This window comes from Microcaecilia unicolor, chromosome 3 (genome assembly GCF_901765095.1).
Source record: "Microcaecilia unicolor chromosome 3, aMicUni1.1, whole genome shotgun sequence".
NCBI classification, from domain to species: Eukaryota; Metazoa; Chordata; class Amphibia; order Gymnophiona; family Siphonopidae; genus Microcaecilia; species Microcaecilia unicolor.
In genome coordinates, this window is record NC_044033.1 from 218,591,710 (window position 1) to 218,600,803 (window position 9,094).

Genomic DNA, 9,094 nt, shown 5'->3' on the forward strand with positions numbered 1-9,094 from the left:
TTCTGAATGTGATAAAAGTTTCAGTCAAAGAGCAAATCTACAACAGAATAAAGTGACTCACATAGGACACAAACCGATTAAATGTTCTGAATGTGATAAATGTTTCAGTCATAAATATACTTTGCAAAGCCATTAAATGGCACACACAGGACACAAACCATTTAAATGTTGTGAATGTGATAAATATTTCAGTCATAGAGCAACTCTACAACAGCATAAAGTGACTCACACAGGACACAAACCATTTAAATGCTCCGAATGTGATAAATTTTCAGTCGAAAATGTACTTTGAAAAAGCATAAAGTGATAGACACAGGACAAACTATTTAAATGTTCTGAATGTGATAAAAGTTTCAAAGAGCAAATCTACAACAGCATAAAGTGACTCACATAGGACACAAACCGATTAAATGTTCTGAATGTGATAAATGTTTCAGTCGAAAATGTACTTTGAAAAAGCATAAAGTGACAGACACAGGACAAACTATTTAAATGTTCTGAATGTGATAAAAGTTTCAGTCAAAGAGCAAATCTATAACAGCATATAGTGACTCACATAGGACACAAACGATTAAATGTTTGAATGTGATAAATGTTTCAGTCAGAAAGGTACTTTGCAAAGGCATAAAATGACAAGATGTAAACCATTTAAATGTTCTGGATGTGATAACTGTTTCAGTCAAAAAGGTATTTTGCAAAGGCATGAATGACAAAGAGGAAATCTAAAAGAACATAAAAAGATTCACACAGCACACAAACCATTTAAATGTTCTGAATGTGATAAATTTTCAGTAAAAATGTGCTTTGCAGGGGGGCGGAGCAAGATGGCGGCCGCAACATTCTACCGCGAATAACCTCGAGGAACTTTGCTGGAGGTAAACCTTTCTCAAGTGTTTCTATTGTTCTTTAAACAACGTTTTTCTTCTTACCTGTTTGCCACGATGCCTCATACCAAGAGAAAGGCTTTTGTTAGAACGGGAGCCCAGCCGGTTCTTACATCGACACCAGCCCAGCAAACAATCGAGGGTTATCTCGCGAGAACCAGTCAGGGTTGGGAGTTCCCGCTGAGCAACGCGCGCAAGGAGAAGCCGTACTCCAGGGACAGGACTATTGTTGTCCCCCCCAACGCGTCCTCCGCCGCAACTGGCAGAGACCAGCTCTAGAGATGAATCACGAACCCACGAAAGTGGAGGACTGGTATCTCATCTGGGCCCTATAGCTGAAACCTCTCCCGAGGTCCTTCTATCATCGGAGGCTAAGCTGCGCCGGTAACACTTGAGGCAATATGGGGGACGCTCCAGACTGTTTTGGCATCAACAAGTAAGATAGAATCTTTAGTAGTAAATGTTCAGACTTTGACTTCTTCTTTTACTACTATGAAAAATGATGTTGCAGATAAGATAAATCATTTATCTGAAGAAAATATTAAGTTGAAGGAAACCACTGTAAAATTAATACAAGATAATACTTTGATACATGGGAGGTTGGAATATTTTGAGAATTTTAATAGGAAATTAAACCTACGTTTTTGAATTTCCCCAAGACTCCAATCTACCCACCGCATGAAATTTTCAAAAGATATCTAATAGAAAATTTGAAATTCTCTGAAGATAATATACCTCCGCTGAACAAAATATATTATCTTCCAATGAAAAAAGTGAAGGAAAAAGAATGTGATATTCAACAGGAGGGAAATGACCTTAATGTATCAGAACTATTGGAATCTTCTTAACAGAGTTAACTGAACGCCAAACTCTTCTGGTATCATTTATTTTTCATCAGGACTTGGAAAATGTTAGGAAAATTGCGCTGAGAAACTTACAAACCCCATTTTATGGGGGCAAAATCTGGGTTTCCAGACGTTACAAAGCAGACAAGCCAGGAGAAAAGAGTTTTTGGCACTTCGATCTCCAACATTGGCTCTAGGAGCCTCTTTCAACCTGAACTACCCATGTAAATGCAACATCAAATATCTTGGGGTTAAATATGTTTTCTTAAATCCTGAACATTTAAAACAGTTATTGCTCAGAAAAGATAATTTAATACATGTTGTGACTAACAGGTATAATTTGCCTCAAGTAATAGATCTAAAGAGATATAAATGTAATACTGGTTTAAATTAGGCTAGCCTTTCTGTTAGAGATTATGTTGTACTGTTTTTCTTAATTTGAATCTCATCTCCTGAGTAACTGCTTAACCCCCCCACTTTATGGTGGTCTAATGCAAGTGATACAATTTTGCTTTATATTATGGTTATATTATTAATATGTACTACTTTACTTATTCAAGATGTAAATGCTTGTGAAAAAATTGAAACTGATAAATAAAAGATTTTTAAAAATGTGCTTTGCAAAGGCATGAAATGACAGGATGTAAACCATTTAAATGTTCTGAATGTGATAACCTGCCCTAACCACTTACTTAAATTTGCCCCTGACTGCTTTATTGCAGACCTTACATGTTATTTAAACTACATGCTTGAACATGGTTTCTTTCCTGTGGAATATGGTAACATTTTACTCACTCCAATACCAAAGCACACCAAGAAAAAAAGCAATGATCTCACAAATTACCACCCTATTGCATGCATGCCACTTTTTGTTAAAATGATGGAGAGCATGGTGACCAAACAACTTAATGATTACCTGGATAAGTTCTTTATACTACACGGATCACAATCAGGATTCCGCCCCCTTCATAGCACTGAAACCATGCTTATCACTCTCCTTGCCAACTTTAAGCAGGAAATAGCTTTAGGCAAAAGCATACTTCTTCTCTAATTTGACATGTCGAGTGCTTTTGACATGGTAAACTATAATATTCTACTAAACCTTCTTGTGGAACCATTCCTTCCATAAAATGGTTCACACGGGCCACAAACCATTTAAATGTTCTGAATTTGGTAAATGTTTCAGACAGGAACGCCAGCTGGAACTGCATAATATGACTCACACTAAAGATAAAACATTTTAATGTGAGATGACTCACACAGAAGAGAAGCAATTGATGAGCAGTTAATAGCTGCAGCCCAGGACAGCTGATTACAGATGAGATGTTTGATTCTGTAAAAAAGAGCCGAGGACAGTTACTCATCTCAAGGCTGGCTCTGGAGACCTGGTGGCGAAGAGTTTTAATGAAGAGGGCCACCACAGGGTGGCATGTTTCAGCCAAAGCCTGAACTCAGATTTCGGGTTGATTTTGGTGCCGAATCAAAAACTGAAATCAAAACCAAAATGTTGGCATCTTTTGCTATATATGTTACATCTTATGAACCCGTTGAAAGAAGCTCTCTTTTTGGCACAAGAAAGCAGCACGGTGAGTGTTAACAGTAAATTTGAGAGACTAATATCATGCTCCATATGCCCTGGCTTAGGAGTGAGGTTCATTGCTTTCATAGTATGCACAAAACTAACCCATTTGGAGAAAATTGCCTCAAACAGAAACCATTTCAATGTTCTGAATGTGAAAAGGGTTTCAGTCTGAAAAATAGCCTGCACTGGCATGAAATGACTCACACAGAAGGCCGACTGATGACTGTGAGATAAAGAAATTTGAACAGGAAAAGTCAGTGAAGAACACTGCAGGACATTAAAGCTGATATTAAAGAATGCATTAACATCATGGAATAAGATTCTGGCTGTTAATCAGCTGGTAATGTCTGTGCTCTCATACAAGTTTGTTACTGTAGAAACTCGATGTGTGAACAAGAAAACTCCTCCATGCCCACAAGGAGGGGCATAATCAAAAGGGACGCCCAAGTTTTGTTGAGGACGTCCTCGCAATGCATCCCAATGGAGGGGCGGGGAAAACCGTATTATCGAAACAAGATGGAAATCCATTTTTCGTTTTGATAGTACGGTGAGGGATGTCCAAATCTTGAAATTTAGTTCGTCCTTAGAGATGGTCGTCCCTAGACTTGGTCGTTTCTGATTTTGGGCGATAATGGAAACCAAAGACGTCCATCTCAGAAACGACCAAATCCAAGCCCTTTGGTCGTGGGAGGAGCCAGCATTTGTAGTACACTGGTCCACTTGACATGTCAGGACACCAACCAGGCACCCTAGGGGGCACTGCAGTGGACTTCATAAATTGCTCTCAGGAACATAACTCCCTTACCTTGTGAGGTGAGCCCCCCAACCCCCTCCCAAACCCACTACCCACAATTGTACACCACTACCATAGCCCTTATGGGTGAAGGGGGGCACCTAGATGTGGGTACAGTGGGTTTCTGGTGGGCTCACATTTACCACCACAAGTTTAACAAGTAGGGAGGTAGGGGGAGGGATGGGCCTGGGTCCGCCTGCCTGAAGTGCACTGCACCCATTAAAACTGCACCAGGGACCTGCAAACTGCTATCATGGACCTGAGTATGACATTTGAGGCTGGGAGAGTAAGGGGAGGTCATCCCAATTCTCTCCAGTGGTCATCTGGTCCGTTTGGACACCTTTTTGTGCTTTGGTGGTAAGAAAAATAGGACCAGGTAAAGTCGTCCAAGTGCTCGTCAGGGACGCCCTTTTTTCCATTATGGGTCAAAGACGTCCAAGTGTTAGGCACACCCAAGTCTCGCCTTCGCTATGCCTCTGACACGCCCCTGGGGACTTTGGCCATTCCTGCGACGGAAAGCAGTTGGGGACGTCCAACATTCAGTTTTATCTATTTATTTATTTATATCATTTATATCTCATATTAAACATGAATTGGGTTGAAACCTGGGAACATTTAAAATCTTTTTTTCCCTTATGTCTACATGAAAAGAAAAAGATGACAAGAGGTGGAGTGGGCGGAGCCAATGCACAGGGGTGGAGCCATTGCAGAGTGAGCGGGGTTGGGCGTGTACTAAAATCTCCCTCTCAAAAATCGGGACCCCTTGGCAGCTCTGCAGTAGTGAGTTGATAGTAAAAGGTAATAATGTGAAAGCATCTGCTTTGATTTAATTTAGAATAAATTTGTTTCAATTGTCATGAAAGGATACTGAGTGGATTGTGAGAGTGTGAAGACTGATGTGGGATTGTAAATGAAAGAAATTTAGTTCACTCACAGCACAGAGCCTGTACTGGAATGCTGTGAAAGTTAAGCTTGTGAGCAAGAGCTGAGGCAGGGTTTGGTGTGTAATGACTGAGGCCTGGTTCCTTTAGAACAGGGATACAGTTAAAGAATAGGGGACTGCCAGGGAATAATTAATTATTTTTTATTTGTCTATAGTTAATTGGCCACAGTGAAATCCTTGACCCAGAGTAAGGAATATTTGGTAAAACAGTCAAGGGAGATAGGGTATTTTCCTATTCAGTTTTATTAAAGACAGGAAACAAGCCGGAAAGACACACTTTGAACCGAGTCCAGAAGATACACTTCGGGCCCCCACGCAAGCAAGCTTTGAAGAAATGGATACAGGATAAGTGACTATAACATCATCTGCACACCTAAAAAATAACTATACCTATGATCAGAACTCTGATAGTATTGAAAGAATAAGTATGTACTTACCTTAACTGGTTAAAGATCTTGGAAGTTAATTACCTGAAAGATATAAGAGTAACCACAAAGAATCAATTCTTTTGAAAAAGGAGAAAAAGAATAATTAAAACTTGACAACTTGAAAAAGGTTAAATGTTTAGAAAATAGACACATCTGATTTACATCTGGTTCTGAGTAAGTGGTGTTGAAGAGTCAGATTGTCTTGGAGAGAGAATTGTTTGGTTCTGTTAGTTTAAAAAAAAGAAAACTTGACTTGTTATTAGAAAGCATTCTACAGTGAAACCTCGGTTTTCGTCGATAATTCGTCCTATCAAAATTTATGACGAAAACCGAGGCCACAAGAAATATTTCTTTTAAATTCTTTTAAATGAATAAAAAAGACTAATGTATAGAATAAATGACATTTAACATGGCACCCCAGAAGAACGACACGTGAGCACGCCGATGAATTCCGAGGCGACCGACGAAAACTGAGACAATATTTTCACAAAAAAAATCGACGATAACTGAAAACAACGAAATAGGTTTCACTGTATTTCTAGTTCATTGCACTTCAACTATAGCACTTTTCACTGCATTTTATATAGTTATCAAATTGATTGGTGCAATAAAGCTATTTACTGAAACTTTGTGCGTTACATATTAATTGAAGCTGTAAAGGGTCCAGGGAAAATTGTTCACCACATTACACATTTTTTTCTGTGTGATTGGATAAACAGGGAACCAAATGTGACTTGAAAAATTATTTTCATAGTAATGACATCTTACCGCCAATGGGGGTGCTGCAATAAATATTCCAATGATAACCTGAAGGGGTTGAGGGTGAGGCAGGAAGGAAGAACAAGGGGAGAGATGGATGGATGATCAGAAAGTGACAAAAGCAGTAGAAATTTATAGTTTATAAGGTGATAGGACTTTGAGATCTGGGTTCCATCCTGGATAGTCTCAAAAGTATCTGATCATTCTAACTTCAAAGGTCTTGCATTACTGGATTTTTTTTAAATTTCCTTTAGAAAAACGCAGGATGCTAGGAATTAAGAAAGTAATAGAGAATACAAAAAAATCAATATCTTTATATCACTCCAAAATAACTAGGGGAATGAATGATTCTTATATGAGGAAAGGCTAAAAAGGTTAGGGCCCCTCAGTTTGAAAGAAGACTGAAGGGAGATACAATTTAAATCTATAAAATCCTGAATGGAATGGAACGGGTAAACATGAATCGCACGTCTACTCTTAGGTACAAAGACTAGGGGAAGCTGTATGCAGGGGTATCTCTCTGGCATAGCCAGCCCTGCAATTTGGGGGGGGGGATGCAGTACATGCCTATCTTTCCCCCCCCCCCTCTCGTTGTGTGGGCACGCTAAGCATACCTTTGCTGTCAGGGATCCCAAGCAGCCAATAAATGGACTGCCATCACTCTCCACTGCTTGTTTCTGGCTCTGAGCAGCATGCTGGGACTTCGCTCACATGCAAGAGAAGCCTCAGCCTGCTGCTCTGAGCTGGAAACAAGGAGCAGGAAACAGAAGCAGTTTATTTACTTGGCTGGCAGGGCTCAGCATCCCCGCCAGCAAAGTGAAAGAGAATTCAGTAGCGGGCCAAGCCCATATTTGGGAGCCACTTGTTAAACTAGCCATGGGGGGGGGGGGGGGGGGGGGGGGGGGGGGGTCTACTTTAACAACCGGCTTCCAAAATTCTTTAAAAAAAAAAATTAACAAAAGGCCTTGTGAGTCCATGAGAGCCCACTCCACCACACCACTAGCTATACAGAAATCGTTTTAAAACGAAAAGGAGAAAACATATTTTCATTCAGAACACAGTTAAGCTCTGGAATTCGTTGCCAGAGGATGTGGTAACAGTGGTTAGTGTATCTGGCTTAAAAAAAAAAAAAAAGATTTGGACAAGTTCCTGGAGGAAAGTCCATAAATTTAATAAGCATAAATATTGCCATACTGGGACAGACCAAAGGTCCATCAAGCCCAGCATCCTGTTCCAACAGTGGCCAATCCAGGTCACAATTCCCTGGCAAGATCCCGAACTGTACAATATATTTTACTCTGCTTATTCTAGAAATAACCAGTGGATTTTCCCTTTTAATAATGGTCTATGGACTTTTCCTTTAGGAAGCCATCCAAATCTTTTTAAAACTCTGCTAAGATAACTGCTCTTACTACATCTAGAATTTAATTAAACGTTGAGTGAAGAAATATTTTTCCTGATTTGTTTTAAATTTACTACTTTGTAGCTTCATTGACTGTGCCCCCTAGTATTTTTGGAAAAAGTAAACAAGCAGTTCACGTCTACCCGTTCTACTCCACTCATTATTTTATAGACCTCGATCATATCTCCCCTCAGCTGTCTTTTCTCTAAGACAGCTGAGGGGAGATATGACAGCCCTAGCCGCTTTAGCCTTTCCCTCATAGGAAAGTCATCCCACCCCCTTAATAATTTTTGTCACCACTCTCTGTATATTTTCTAATTCCACTATATCTTTTTTTGCGATGTGGTGACCAGAATTGCCTCCTATCCCATGACTCTTTATTTTCTGAGGAATCTCTCATGAGAATCTTGTCAAAAGCTTTCTGAAAATCCAGATACACTACATCAACCGGCTCACCTTTATCCACATGTTTTATCATGCCTTCAAAGAAATGAAGCAAATTGGTGAATATGACAATGTGAGCTACATAATACAAAACCTTTCGGTTTTCCTTATTCAGTTTGATTTTGAAGGTCATTGGCCATTGTTCCATTAAGTGTAATCCCTTTTTCACAGTGTCCATATCTCTGAAATGTTATTTACAAAAGGAACATAGATTGTAATGTTCTCGGCATATATAAAAGGATTTAAACCTCAGGGCTTCTTTTACAAAGCCACCCTAGCGATTCCCTCACGACAAATGGGAGGAAGCCTATAGAATTGGAATGGGCTTCTTCTCATTTACTGCACAGGAATTAGTGCAGTTTTGTAAAAAACTGTCAGGGGGTGGGAAGGTGTCAGAAGGACATTATTTTTGGTTGGGTGGTGGAAGAGAGATGGTGGCATGGAGGCTCTATGCCGCCCCTGCGGTAGTTAGCACACAGCCCTGTAGTGATGTGGGTTGGTAATAGGCTCTTTAGCATGTATTTTAATATGCTGTGTGCTTATCAGGCTCATTTTCGAAAGAGGACGTCCTCTTTCGACATAAAATCAGAAGATGGATGTCCATCTCCCAGAGACGTCTAAATCGGTATAATCAAAACTGGATTTTGGATGTCTCCAACTGCAGTCTGTCGCAAGGATGTCCAAATTTCAAGGGGGTGTGTCGGAGGCGTAGCGAAGGTGGGACTTGGCTTGCCTAACACCTGGATGTCTTTGACCGATAATGGAAAAAATCAAGGATGTCCCTGATGAACACTTGGATGTTTTCACACCGGACTGTTTTTTTTTTTTACGAATAAGGCACAAAAAGGTGCCCGAAATGACCAGATGACTACTGGAGGGAATCAGGGATGACCTCCTGTTACTCCCCCAGTGGTCACTAACCCCTTCCCACCCTCAAAAAAACATCTTTAAAAATATTTCATGCCAGCCTCAGATGTCATACTCAGGTCCAAGACAGCGCATGAAGGTCCCAGG